This window comes from Ptiloglossa arizonensis, chromosome 12, assembly GCF_051014685.1.
Source record: "Ptiloglossa arizonensis isolate GNS036 chromosome 12, iyPtiAriz1_principal, whole genome shotgun sequence".
NCBI classification, from domain to species: Eukaryota; Metazoa; Arthropoda; class Insecta; order Hymenoptera; family Colletidae; genus Ptiloglossa; species Ptiloglossa arizonensis.
Window position 1 is genome coordinate 4463519 of NC_135059.1, and position 14612 is coordinate 4478130.

The 14612-nt window shown below is 40.4% G+C and overlaps 1 protein-coding gene across 5 annotated transcripts in view; it reads right to left on the minus strand.

The window, feature by feature from the left end:
* The window catches only part of LOC143153061 (uncharacterized), a 37800-nt gene extending 28240 nt beyond the window's left edge, over positions 1–9560 (minus strand). For all 5 annotated transcript variants that reach the window (XM_076323819.1, XM_076323820.1, XM_076323821.1 and 2 more), the window contains exon 1: positions 9406–9560. The gene's annotated coding sequence lies outside the window, so the exon portion shown is untranslated. The remainder of the gene's footprint in view (positions 1–9405) is intronic.
* Between the last annotated feature and the right edge of the window lie 5052 nt (positions 9561–14612).

Genomic DNA, 14612 nt, shown 5'->3' on the forward strand with positions numbered 1-14612 from the left:
TTTTCCGAAGGGTTCAAAGAACCAACGATTGAACGGAACGCAGAAACGATCGTTACTTCTTGCCGGGAGATTGTTACGAGATGTCTTTGGAATCGATGTAAATGATTTTCTCGAAGCGGAAAAACAAGGAGAAGAACTCGCGAATGAAGATCCCTTGGAAACGTAAAAGCGAGAGGAAGCCAAAGAGAACGAAGATATTGCGAGCGAAACTCCTATTCGTACTCTCGGTCTCAAAGATCGCGACTCGTCGAGAAGACAATTGAAAATTTCGAGACGGAGGATTTCGACTTTGAGACGGTCGCGAAACTTGCCAAAGGTTCGGTAAACGCGACAGATATCGAGGAAATTTACAAAGAAAAGACTCTCGTGAATGTAAACGAACATCGAGGCTATAGAATGGTACCGTGACTAGCTCCGTCTATAACGAATGGAAAACGAACGCGACGCGGCCATTAATAAATGCTCGACCATTAAGACCGTACCGTATACGGTGAAATATTTAACGAGTGCAGCGTAATAATGGTACAGGATTTAAACGTTTGTCGAACCGAACGGTAGAGTTGTTTCTTTCAATCGATAAAATACGTTTCGGTCTAGAAATTGTTAAACACGGGACGATCGATTTTCGCTATCCAAGTCTTCCAGCGTTTCTTACCTTTTTTCCGAATCGTTTTCTCAATACGCGAGAGTGATCACGGGGTGAGATCGATTTCCACGATGGTCGTGAACGTCAAATCATTGAAATATGAGAATTAACGAGGCGAACGAGCCAGAAATAAACGGTGACCCCTAATTTACTCTTATTTCTCGAGCCCGAGGACAATGTCCCGGCGGTCGTGTAACAGTTCGCTTATTCCCGGTGAAAAATAACACTGGTTGACGTCATTGTGGATTTCGCGCACGTTGGAAATAAAAGAGAGGGAGTCTTTCATTGTTCGGAGGGAACTGGGAAATTCGTTTCGTTAACGATCCAAACGAGACTTTTAATTCTGTTTGCGTTTTATCCGGAAATATTTTGCGAAAGATTACGGTACCACGGACAATACAGAGATGGAGAACCCGAACTTGGAAGCTTCGTCGACGCGTACGTTCGTTAATTGATAAAAGAAAAAGTTGACGATTCGATTCACCTCGTATTCGAAACGGAAACTTTCCAATTACTTTTCTGGAAATCGCCTTTCCGAAGAAGTATACTTTTTTCTTTCCATCGACGCGGACCTGCGTCTCGATGGAAGAAAAATATAATTTTTTCTCTCGAGGAGAATTTTCCTTGGATCGCGAACGAGAAGTGTCTGTAGTTTCGAGTCACGATCGGCTGTTTTGTCTCTCATAATCGCGAATCGGTTTCAGTTGTCAGCTTCGTAGACCGTTCGAAGCTTGTCGAGGAAACCGGTGATTTTCAATTGCCATTCACAATTAATTATGACTCTTTATCGCGCGATGGGGTCTTTTATCGCGACAAGCAGTTTCGTTGGAAGATAGAGCTCGCCGAGAATTCCACTGCTTTACCGATAATTCGAGCACAGCTTCGCGTGGATATATACGCATTTATTGAACTTCGATATTGGCGCGGACATATATCGCGGGGTGCAAAAATGTCTCGCACTTCGATTATCGATCGAAACTTTCAATAACAGCGGCGCGCGAACCGTCTGCACACCGAGACCAGTACCCAGTAACCGTTTTCCTCGTTTCTGTATTTGCAAAAGTTCATTTGGTTACTAGAAAACTCCACGCGTCTCGGGCGTGGAACTTTCGCGGGGAACAATCGTTCTTTGTTATTAATCGTTGACCAGTGGTCGAAAACACCGGTAAATGGCAGAAAAAAAAAACTTGGCTCAACATTTTTACCGGTAATCTAAGATCACGATACCAACAAACAGTGAACACTCCGTTTGAAATTTTTACCGGTTAATTGCACGTTGTTTATAACATGACGCGTGTCTCGATCATTTTATTTCGAATAAAAATGATACGGAATATATATATATATATTGTGTGAATACTCCTCCGATAATTCACGTGTGATTACGCCAACAGGCGTATGTTCAGACACGCTCGATTCAATCGCTTGATCGATTGTTTGCTTTGGGTTCCTGCGCTGTCATTACTCCGATAAATCGTAGGTCAAAATATCATCGAGAAAATTAAACATCTTCATCGAAGACGATGCATAACATACGAGGATTGGGTGGTACTGTAATATTCATTTTATTATGGAAAATAGCTCAAAAATGAAAACACTATATCGAACGTCTCGTAAGAAAGTTCGGGAAAAATTGTAGAAAATTTGGTAAAAGTAATGTGAATTCATTAGCTGTAATTTATTCACGAATTGCATATTTGGGTCTATGGACTTGCATAGATTCCACGAAATTGCTGTTTCTATTTTTCAATATCAAACACGAATCGTCAGGAAAGAAAATCACGTATTTTTAAGAAGGAAAACATTCGAGGACAATATACGAACAATACAAAAGCGACGTACGCTTTTTGCTAATGACACAGAGAAATTACATCGCAATTGGGGAGACATAATCTCAAGAAACGATATCTTTTGCCCTTTTAATTGATAAAATGACCCGATGGATAAATAGTTGTCCATTTCTTTGAAATAAAATCGTTGTTCGTTTGGTACATTTTGTATCGTTTACGAGTAGAATAAAATTTTACCTAATCATATTATTCGATAATGTTCCATTACACGCGAATACAGTTCGTGTCATTAACACCTAGAGTCTTTTTATTTTCAATATTTGCAGCTTCGTTGGCAATGAACGGTAAATATGTATAGAAAATTGATCGAATTACCTCTAATTGACAAAATCTTGCAAACCTTCCTATTATTAATGTACAAACGATATCTTTTCTTCAAATGTTTGTATCACCGTTTCGTACAAACGTAAACGTTTGCTTGGAAAACTTGTTCACACCTCCGACAACTTTCAAGACAGCGTCAAAGGTGTAATTTTTCAAAATATATCATAGTTTTCGTTCTTTGATTTTTTCGCCACCCGCGCAGTTTCACCGAAATCCGCCACAGCACCGCGCGTTAAACCGTAGGCAGAACTTTTCAACGAATCCGATATTTATGTTCACCGTATTCGCGAGCGAGCTCGGACTCTTGAACTTGTATGCGAAATATCGTGACGGATCGCGGTAATTTCGTTAAAGTGTTACCGGTGCGTTCGCAATTCCTCGAATGCCAGTTTTCGAGCAAGATAAGTTACGTCCCTCGATAAGGGTAACTGATGATACGCCAGATAGTCAATACCATTTTGTAAATGCCGCAGCTATTAACCCAGATCGAGGAATTCGGATTTCGTGCCGGCATTGAATACGGCCATTGATGCGCGTGTTTCACGGATTCAACGACACCGGCGCGAAACAAGTCGGTCGGGGGACGCGGAGCCTTTCATCTCTCGGTTCAAACCCGGAACACCTGCCATCGTGCTTGTTAAAAGGAAAGAAAAAAAAAAAATTCACCCCGGGCCATTTATCACCTGCCATTCGTTCTGTCGATAAGTCGGGGAGACGGTCCAATTTAGTTCGAAACCGCTATTTCACGAGCGAACGTTTTAACTTTGCCACACCGTACTTTGCGTCCGGTTACATTAACATCATTTTCGGGCCCCAAACGGATCCTATTCGCACTTGTACTCCCACATAATACGCAATCGTTCATTTTCCTTACGAAATACACTAATCGATGACGAGTTACTCCGATTGAAACGCTCGTGCTCTGAAATTTGAATTCGTACATTATCGAAAAATGCGAAGTGTGTCGAAAATGTAGGGTTTTGAAGGAAGCGAAAGTGAAAGACACGAGGCACGCGTGGATTAATCTTTCATTCTCGGATATTGTGAATTTTTCAAGGTTTCTGGTTTTTGAGCTTTGCGATTTGAAAAATTTTGAAGATATGTTATAGGAAGACGATGCATAATATTCATAATATTCATTTTATTATAGAAAATAGCTCAAAAATGAAAACACTATATCGAACGTCTCTTAAGAAGGTTCTGGAAGAATTGATGAAAGTAATGTGAATTCATTAGCTGTAATTTATGCACGAATTGCATATTTGGATGTACGAACTTGCATAGCTTTCACGAGATCGCTATTTCTATTCCTCAAGTATACTGAAGCTTTTTGTAAGCATCAATCCGAATGTTGGTACCACAAACGTTTTTCCTGTTGAGAGTAGGAAGCTAAATGTCACTCCTTACGAAAGATATAAACACGAGAAAATAGTATGGGGTCCAGTGGACCCTAATGTGATATTTTAGGGTTAAGCAAATGCGATTGTAGCTGTGGAAGGAAATGTTGCTTCTACCAAGGAAAACATTTCATTTATACCAACGAGTTCTGTTCAGAATGTAACCTTCTACCTTTTCCTCGAGCGGACATGCACGAAAGGCTGAAACGTCCAGAAGGAAGAACAAAATGTCATCCTTATATTATAGAATGACCAGAAATAACGGAGTGGAACATTTTTAATCGTTGTTTCGTTAGAATTAAGAAGAAGTAATTTGCAATTTTCAAACGATAAGTAGAACGGTTGTTAATAAAATATTCAAAGGATCTCAAGGTGACTTCTTTTGTTTCGATGGACAGCTTCAATCGTTTCGCAATTTCTCAAAGTATATTTTCTTTTGCCTTACTAACAATCATCGTAGTGATCGTTGTGCATTTTCCGGAAAATTGTTAATTAAATGGGACGTTGTTTACTGAGAATGCTCCCGGTATGTTATATTTATAGTTTCGTTTCATTGTATATATTCATTGCATCGATAATAACCCAATATAATACAATAGGAGCAATGCAGAAACCAAAGATAACGAAACACAATACACGAATACAGTAAACTGTAGAGCATCGGAATAAAACAAATTTAGATAAGAAAGTTGCAGAATTTTTAGTGAGAAACAGAGCTAAAACTTTGTTGTTTTAAATTCATATTTAATTCATAAAATTAAAACGTTCATAATTACATTTTCTCGACGACCTTCGGTAACATACATTATTAGTAAAAATTTTACTAATACATGACTTACATTTGACTTTACACATGACTTTAATACATTTACTTACATTTGATCAATTTTACAAACTACAATAAATACACAATTTTACTACACGTACGTTCTTTATTAATTTACATACGTTCTTTACGAACGTAAATTGAAAATTTACTATAAATATTTCTATTCCTTGTATGTGTGGTTTTATTTTCATAATGGAAACACGATTTAAAACGCTCCGATAAGAGATTATTACGAACGTGTATTTTTACAAGAATAATTATTATGTCTATCTTCGCGAAATCCCGTCTCTTGCAAATTTGTCAACGTTCTTTTACATCACTGCGTATATTGCACTTTCGTACGCAATTCGCGTTCGCTGTAAAGGTGAGAAACAACATTGCGAAATTGGAATAGTCCCGCGATATTGAAAAATGATTGAAATTGTTCGCGAGTCGCGTCGTCGTGTATTTTCGAGTCGGGAAAAATGGGAAATTTTATGCCGTCTTTGTAGCATTATTTTTCCTTTTATTCGCGATAGTAGCTGTCTACTCGACGAGCCGTTAAACGAAACACGAAACCGATCTTGAGAGCTGTGCACGCTTGCTCACATGCCAGTCAATATATTGACCGTGTCAATCGATACGAACAAATCTGTACAGCTTTCGCCAAGTATTATCTCGAAACGTCGCGATTTATGTTAATTGTAATAACAAAATTCGTTAAATTAATACAACTCGAAACTTCGTCATTCCCGCAGATGAATCAAACGTGAAAAGAATTGCGTTACATTCGCGAAAGAACGATCCATGGTTTGAACTCGATTGAATTTTCGCAGTACTTTTCAACAAAATACTAATAAATTTTACTCGGTTGTTACATCGTTGATGGAATCGTTACGAAACGATTACTTAAACTTACCCGTGCAAATATAGCTATACAAATTGATAAACTCGGAGACTGAATACTCAAATATTTTAGGGTAGGGTATTTGATGGCAACATCAGTACAAATATGTACCATACCAGGTATACCTGTTACGAGAAATGTAATTTCACGAATATCGAAATTAAAAATTGGAAAAGAAAATAATCGAGTCAAACAAATATTCATGTTTATTCAGAGTTTATACGAATTAATTATTATTAATTATTATTAATTATTATTAAGCGATGTATTCATCGTTTATAACGAAATCGTAACGATAATACATATTTTAAAGACGAAGAGTTATCAATCCGCGTAAACTGTTGTAACTATCGATAGCTAGGTTACATAATCGTGGCGTGAAATCTCCGTTTCTTTTACAAAATTCAAAAAGAATATCTTGAAATTTTGAATCGAACGAAGTTGAGAAGAAATCTTTAAACGAGCCTTCGAATTTGCTATATTAATTCATTGTTCTAATTCGATCGTAGTTAAGACTGTATAATATCGGTACCGAATCAATATACGTCTTCATAGGTATAAACGTCGTTCGATGATATCACAGTTTGATAACATCGGTAGTATTCGGTTCTCCATTGTGTAACAGTAGAAAAACCGGTATTTGTAATACCGATTTGGTATCTAGATCAAATATAAAAACTCAAAGTTTCGTTCGTACGTTTGGATCTCTCCCGAAGTCTAAATTCAAAGCAGGCTGAATTTAATATACATTATTTAATTCCATATAACGAAAAAGAACATGGAAAGCATACATAAAGAAATAAAAAATTAGTTGTCCTTTGTTCCTGCCGTTTTTTCATCTCGTCTGTCCAATTCCCTCAAGTCTGCATAAATTTTTATCCGGAAAGGAGTCCGTGGTGCACAAGTCTTCACAATTAAAGGGCGCGTAATTAAATATTCCCCGCTTTACAAAAAAGGGGAAAAAAGAAGAAAAATAGAAAAGAAGGAAAGAAAAAAAGAAAAGAAAAGAAAACAGAAAACCTAGGCTCGATGCAATAATCTCGACAAATGGCGTTGTACGTTCATCGTTTATTACGCGGCTTTAAATTCAGAAAAAAATAAACCCTCGCCCGAGCCGCAATCATCACGCGACGATCGCCGTGAGATTTAATGATTTTTTCCTCGAGTGTAATCAACCTATCGAGAGAGAAGTTCCCGCGGCACACGAGAACGTACGTTATTTCAAATAACGCAACGTGTATTTCTTATTGTACCTCGAGCTTGTTAACCGTCGTTTGTTCGTACGTCTTGTCTTTGCTGAATAAAATCTTAAAACGACGTTAAACTCGCAATGGAATACCGTTCAGATTTATCTCAATTGCTCGGACGTACGGTAGACGGTATTCGAAATTATGCAGTTATTAATATTTTTCTTCTTTTCTTCGTTTATCGAATTCACTCTGCTACGCACAGGTTCAGTTCAAAGCAGCCGAGACGAGCTTCGCGACGTTTACAGCCCTTTGAATGTGTACTCGTTACAGGAACATGAATTTGAAATTATTTCGGTGTCTATAGTTTCTCGGTGGTATCGCACCCGAAACCTTTATAATACCGAAATCTACGAAATTTGAATTATACAGAAACAGAAATTACTTCCGTGTTATTCGCCTGTTTCTCATCCGTTCGATACGATCTTTGTGCAGGTTTTTAAAATGTGTACACACATAGTACAGATTCGAGAACGTGACGCTCAAGAAATGGGTCGTGAAAAAACAAATGTTTCTAGAATATTGAAATAATAATTGAAATAATAATGCCCCGTTACTTTCGTAAAATTGATACGTCAACCACGTCGTTGTTGAATCTCGTTGAACGAAAATCGTTGTGCATCGAACCTCGTCAGTTTTACACAAATTTTCAAACGTATTTGACCTAAACGCCTCTATTGTCATTGCATCGGACCGTGCTGTTGTCTATCAGTTTTCAAAGCGGTTCATTTACAAACACGTCCGGTAGATTCATTTCGAAAATCCAATAACGAACTTGTCACGGTGGCCAACATCGGGTACGTTGAACTTCGACGATACAGATCGAAATCTAGATCTCGAGGTTTTCGTTATTTTTACGCCCGCTACTATCCGAAAGTCTCGCGGTTCTTCGAGCAGAACGGTGCAAGCTGTTAAAAATAATTCGAGAGCATCTTCGAGAGAATCGTGGTCGTTGCGAGAGATCGGGACGAGATCCAGTTCGAAATAATGATTTTTGAAAAAGAAAAAGTATCGATACCCGTTTCTCTCGGGTAATGATTATCACTTGGACGAACGACTAGGTTGGAGACAACGATCGAGTGAAAATAATATTCAATGAACTTTGTTCACGTTGTCCCTTAGATTTATTTTTCGATTCGGGGAACGGCTGATCATTGATCTTTTCGGTCGTACCACGAGCCACGAATCGTTCTGTACATTGGTAATGTCAGAACAAAATGTAAAAAAAGAAAAAAAAAAGAGGAAGAATAGTTTTTTCGTAAGCTTGTAATGATTATCACTTGGACGAACGACTAGGTTGGAGACAACGATCGAGTGAAAATAATATTCAATGACCTTCGTTTACGTTGTCCCTTAGATTTATTTTTCCATTCGGGGAACGGCCGATCATCGATCTTTTCGATCGTACCACGAGCCACGAATCTTTCTGTACATTCAGAGTTTTTCATTGGTAATGAAAGAAAAGAAAAAAAAAAAAGGAAGAATACTTTTTTCGTAAGCTTGTAATGATTATCACTTGGACGAACGACTAGATTGCTAACGGTCGAATGCAAATAATATTCAATATTCCTAGATCCATTCGTGAAACGTTTTCGCAAGACCGTCGAATTCCGCGATGCATCGCACGATAAACGCACAAACTCCGCTCGTTACTTCCTTTCGCGAAGCACCCTCTCCGAAACGAACCCTGTACATTCTCCAAGCTTCCACAACCTGCAACAGCTTGTAACCTCGCGGTACAATCGTCCGTGAATCGTCCAGAGATTGTTCAATCACCGTTCTTCGCGTATCCGTAGTTTACCGCACGGAAGGTACATCTCTGTTCGCTCGAATCGAAACGAGATCGGCGTGGCGGTTGTCGCGTGGAAATTCGAACACGGAAAAGTGTTCCCGCTCTGTCGCGGGTACCCACTGTGTACCCACGAAATGATCGCGGGGTGTTGGTGGCTAATTAACGGGATTCGCGCGGAGTGGTAGCCACTCGGTGGAAATGTAGTTTGAACGAAGCTGCAGCCACTGTACGCCGCATCGTCACGCCCATTTATCACTGTCTAATTACCGTTGAAAGCAACCCTCGCTCAATTAACGCCTTACCCACTCCCAGGCAAGTTGCGCGTGCATTTCAGCCACGTTTCTCGCGCGAACGCGGCGAACTTCGACTCGCTACCCTCGCGGCGCACCACGGTGGAGAAAAATGAGAATTCCGTGTGTAAAAAATCTACTCACGCGTGCTCGAGGTTTCTCGGCGTGGGTGGTTTGTTTTCGATGCGCGGTTTGTCTTCCCTCGTGTTCTCTCGCCAAGGGGGCCGAAGAGGGGCGAGTCAAGCGCAGAGTCGCAGGAGAAACACCATCGATGTTCCGTGTGTCCGTAACGAGCGCTTTCGTACGACGTTCACGGCACCAAGGGCGGCATGCTACTGCCCGAATCATCCCCGTTTCGCTACCGACTCACCCCATTATTCGGTCGACGGTAGCGCGGCTACGTGGTGGTTTCGACGACTATCGTAGACGGTCGCAGCACTGCGAATTCAAGGCTTCGCGCGTGACCTCTCCTTGGTTTTCTTTTTTGTTTCTCGTTACCTTCGTTCGCGTTCTTCCTTGGATTTATTTCTCGATTCGGGGGAATCGAGCCGATTCGGGCCGATCGTCGATCTTCTCGAACTGTACCGCGAGCCACGAATCGTTCTGTACGTTCGGAGTTTCTCATTGGTAATGAAAGAGAAGAAAAAAAAGAGGAAGAATAGTTTTTTCGTAAGCTTGCAAAGCTTTCCACTTGGAAGAACGTACGTACCTCGGTTCCGAAGAACACGAGAGTTTTAATCTATAATTTAATCAGGCCTACCTGAATATAGAAAGGTTGCTTTAAAGCGAATGCACCGTTCCCCGGGATGGAAGTTCAACGTGATGCTTTCACGGCTGTGTAAGCGGCTGTAATCATTTATACAGTGGTTCGCGAAAACATTCGGACGATATCGAACCATACTGTTTTCTGTTGCTCGAAATCTTCGACGATTTCACGGATCGATCACGTGATTTCGATCACGAGGATCGAGATCCTGCGTTCAAAGCTTCGAAAGTATTCATCGGTACGAATGATATTTACGAAGCAATTTTTCGGAAATATTCATTGCTCGGGTAAAAATATTCGAACGAATAAATAACGACTCACGTCTCCGTTAGATAACAATCGTGTTTGCGTTAACGTGTAAAACTATGGAAACTCGAATAACTCGAAGCTTCGTAAAATTTGTACGAAGTGTCTCGCTTTTGTCAACGAAGAAAAATGATACTTTTCGAAAAGGCAGTTAGAAATCGGGTAACTTCGTTGTTGTCAAATGACCAAAAAGTTTACAATTTATCTCTTTACTATCATCGATGCGAACTTTGGATCGAGTTACGAAACCATCGTCCACTTTCCGCGATCTTTCCAACGTCCGTGCAATCAATTCGCGACGATTCATTAAACGGGGAAATCGATCGAGCAACAGTCTTTAATTAACCGTAAATATATTCTAGGTCGCGGTGCAATTAATTGGCGTTGTAATTAAATCTTCCGAAGAGTGTCACCTGGCTCTTCTTACGATTTAATATCGAGTCACGAATCGACGAAACTCGAGGAACCGTTTCTCCTCGTTAGCGGTCGCGCGAGTCCGCAACTGTACCGTTGTTGCTCGTTCATTGTTTCAATCGAAGAGAAAATCGCGAGAAAGTAACGTGCACTCGTTCGCATTATCGTATCATGGACCATGAAAAATTGAAATTGATCGATTTTGAAATTGAATCTCCGGATGCGAGTAAAGCTTTGTGACCTGTGCGCCTAAAATTTAGATGTAAATTCCGTAAATATTACGCGTACCGTAAATTACTTTGATCTCGGGGGCGATCACTCGGCCGAGATTCGAGCGGCAACGATCTCCATGAAAATTCTTAAAATTGGTAAAATTCTATCGATGCGCCAAACGTTCAAAATTATGGAAAAAATTTGAGAACGATAATAGAATCATCGCGATGATCTATTGTAAGTATCCCAGTACTATTGTAAGTTTTCACCGTATCCCACGGTGTCACGGGACCGTATCGGAGCAACGGACAAAAATATAAACAGAAAAGTGTTTTCACTCGTACACTACAACGCACGGGATCGCGAACAGAAATACTTGAGTGAGAATGGCTCAGCTTATTCTTCGCTCCGTAGAATAATGAAACAAGTAGCGAAATTCACTGCTCAGGCGAATACCTCCGTAGAGAATATATCGATTTAGCGAAAGTTGCTGTTTTAACGAAATACTTCCGTAGAGAGTATATCGGCCATTCGGCGTAATAATCAAAGGTGCGCGGCGGGTGATAGACATAGGTTCACACTTGAATAGTTGGAACAATCGATGAATTTTTATTCAGAGAGCAGCGGCTTGTATACACGAATTTCGTTTATCGGTGATCCAGGTATTTAAGCTTCGCGCTGGTCTTATCAGTGTACTCGGTGGTCCTCACAATCTCAACGCGATTCTCCGCTTCAACGAGCGAGTTTAACGGAGTTGTCACGTAACAATTAAGGATTTGATACAAAAAATGTTGGTCTCCAATGGGAGATCTCTTTATTATTTTCTTTTGTATTACACTTTAATTGCGGTACCGTCGGTCATAGATTCGTGCGGATCTAATCACGGGTCAAGACTGATCTGTCTCCTATGTGTCGTGTTTTTGTATCTGTTCTTGTCCCGAGTGTCCTGCGTTATGTAGGGGGTGCGTCATTATGGGAACGGAAAGAGTCTCGTGAGTTGTTATGGGAACGTATGCAAAAGGAATTTCGGTTATCAGCGGTCTGTCGTATGGAGTGTCACGCGTTGTTATGGGAGTGGAAAGAGTCTCATGAGTTGTTATGGGAACGTATGCAAAAGGAATTTCGGTTATCAGCGGTCTGTCGTATGGAGTGTCATGCGTTGTTATGGGAGTGGAAAGAGTCTCATGCGTTGTTATGAGAACGTGTACGAAAAGGAATGTCATCTGTTTTGGGTATGGTTACAGAGTCGTGGACGATTTGCGTGAAAATTTCATTCGATCCCACCCTTGAAGGGCAACTTGCGGAATGGCTCGGCGAGCGATGCTAATAGCTTTCGCCATATTTCACGGTGAACGTTCCTCCGTTATGTATTACCGCGAAATATTCGCGCGTTTCTCGCCAAAGTTGGCATTTTTCCGTGTGATTTATCGCCGCAACTCGTGTCCCAATAACTGTTCCCTGGATCGCGATCCGGCACGTCGACCAGATTATCGCACGCGAGTTACAGGTACTCGTAATAATAATTATAGCGTTGAGGTTGTTTTATCGAGAGCAGCGTTGTTCGACGAGGTCTTGGACAAACTTCGAATATTGAAACGATAATTGCCACGAATTTATCGATGAGCATCGTTTGGTTACATTGTAACGTCGTTCGACACTCTGTAATTTATCGCGCGATTAACGCGAGTACTCTGCTGTAAAGTAACACTAATTTTTTAAGCTTTATTCGGTATGAAACAAACGTATATCTTTTATATACAAATATTTTTCATTCGGATCGACTCGAATATATGGACGAAGTTTATCGAATGTTTATTCTTTTACGAACAGAGCATTGAAAACGCGTTGATGTAATTCAATCGCGAGTTCATTCGGAGCATTGTTAATCGAGCGCGAATCGTACGCGGATCACGGATCTCAAGAAATGAAGACTTTCCGTGAATTGTTTTCGATCTCGGCCAATCGTTTGCTGGATCAGTGAAAAGGAAGTTTTCCGTTCGGAGAATTTTAAGGAACCTTAATTGCATTTCTCGCATGGAAAGAATATCTGATCTCGGTCACGTTCTATTTAAAACGTGTTCCACGACGTACATCCTCGATACCATTTTCATCTCTTCCAAGTATCCTGCCGGTGACAAGAATACTTTGAACGTTCCAAATTGTCCGTCAACAACGGGCAGGAAAAGATCAAATTAAATTACAAACGCGATCGTATCAGCGATCTCGCGAGAAAGAAACAATTTCCTCGTCTTTCGACGTATTTCGAAATATCGTTGTCGATATTTTTCGACAATTAAAGAATCTAGATTTCGTCGCTTCTTTCACAGGATGCTAAGTTCACCATTTATTGCAGCACTGTAAAATTAACAGGCCTGCATACGCCTCATAGTTTTCGTAAGTTGTGCGAAGTGTATCATTGTTAAGATAATCGTCTGCACCAGGAATCCAACGTTGGTTGAAACCTTCCAATGCAGTTTTAAAAAAATCTTTCTTTAACCGTCAACAAAATGTATCATGTGCACTATTCAGGAAAGAGAAATTTCGCGCGAAACGAGCCCGTATCGTACAACAAATTCGTCGATTCGGTCGCGTCACATATATTGCGTATTATTAATTCAGATTCGATTCATTAATCAAAAATCAGTTGATTTTATTTCTCACGGTTGCAGAATAATCGGTGCAACGTATTAATACGCAGTTATCGTATACGTGTCGAATTAAATTACAAATATTTCGAATTTCATAAGAATATATTAATTTATACTTTCAAGAGGTACTTGAAAACGGTATCGCGGTGTCTAATCGAATAATCCTTTCGTAGTATTACGTAACATACCTCGTAGTAGGTTTATCTTCGTGAAACATATCTCTCGAAAATACGATAACGCCTAGAACAATTTTTCCATTGAACGACAAGCCACTGCAAGCGATCAGATGCACTTACAGATGCACCGCAAGAAAAACTGCAATCGTCTTCGATGGTCTTCTACGAAGAAGATCATCTCTCGTGACGATCTCTCTCGGCAAACACGTGAATGTTTGTTCGTTCAATTCGTTCGAACATTGTTCCAAGTCTTAATTCGCTATAAAATAAACGAACTCCCTCTTGGCCGAAGACGCTTGCACCGAATTTCGCGTTTGCTTGTCGTGCATCGCTGCACGGTGCATCAACCTGCATAAAGGCGGCGTGTGTTCGCGAGAACAGGGGAAACTGGCCCTCTGAAATGTTCTTCAAGCCATAATGCGACCCGATGGTGGAACGTCTGCCGGACAAACACCGTTTGACCCGTGTTATATTTAACACGAACACCGGCCAGGTGTTCGGCGAGTATTACTCGGGGAAAATGTGGCGATTAACACCCCATTACCGCTTCTTTTTCATCGTGTAATTCAGTTCAGGTTCCCTTGGGGTGCCACCAGCACGTCGAAGAAAATTCACCACGCGTTACCATTACCCACCAACGATCGTTAACACTTGATAGCGAAATTTACAGGTTTATCGGGTTCTAGAAGGTACAATACAGTAACTAACAGCTTACCTCGACCTTTCAGAATTAATATTTCCGCACACGATAGACACGCTGCAGGGTTCTATCGTTTAGTTCTACCGAGGGTAAAAATCGAAGAATTTGATTTAAAAGATCAGTTTTGT